The 642-nt window shown below is 35.0% G+C and overlaps 1 protein-coding gene across 1 annotated transcript in view; it reads left to right on the top strand.

The window, feature by feature from the left end:
- Positions 1-642, top strand: part of TMEM241 (transmembrane protein 241) — a 171,125-nt gene that overhangs the window by 8,527 nt on the left and 161,956 nt on the right. The window lies entirely within an intron of this gene.

Below are 642 nucleotides of genomic sequence, written 5' to 3'. Positions count from 1 at the left end.
TTTGGAATTGATTCCTACATAAGAAATTTGGGTTAGGCTAGGCATGGTGTCTCATTACTATAATCCCAGCACTTTGGGAGGCTGAGGCAAGAGGAGTGAGCCGAGATCGCGCCACTGCACTCCAGACTGGGCAACAGAATGATGCTGTCTCCAAAAAAAAAAAAAAAAAAAATGAAAAAGAAAACTGGCTAACCATATGCAGAAAAATGAAACTGGACCCCTATGTCTCACCATGTACAAAAATTAACTCAGGATGGATTAAAGACTTAAATGTAAGATCTCAAACTCTAAAAATCCTAGAAGAAAACTAGGAAATAGTTTTCTGGACATTGTCTCAGACAAATAATTTATGGTAAGTCCTCAAAAGCAAACGCAACAAATACAAAAATTGACAATTGGTACCTTATTAAACTAAAGACTTTCTGAATAGCAAAAGAAACTATTAACAGAGTAAAGAGCCTACAGAATGGGAGAAAATATTTGCAAACTATGTATCCAACAGAGGACTAATATCCACAATCTATAAGGAACGTAAATAAATCAACAAGAAAAAAACTAAATAATTCCTTTAAAAGTAGGCAAGGTCCATGAATAGACACTTCTCAAAACAAGATGTGCAAGTGGCCAACATATGAAAAAATG

This window comes from Colobus angolensis, unplaced genomic scaffold, assembly GCF_000951035.1.
Source record: "Colobus angolensis palliatus isolate OR3802 unplaced genomic scaffold, Cang.pa_1.0 Scaffold18, whole genome shotgun sequence".
Classification (NCBI taxonomy): Eukaryota; Metazoa; Chordata; class Mammalia; order Primates; family Cercopithecidae; genus Colobus; species Colobus angolensis.
The sequence above is the reverse complement of the archived record's forward strand: the minus strand, read 5'-3'. Positions and strand labels throughout refer to the sequence as shown.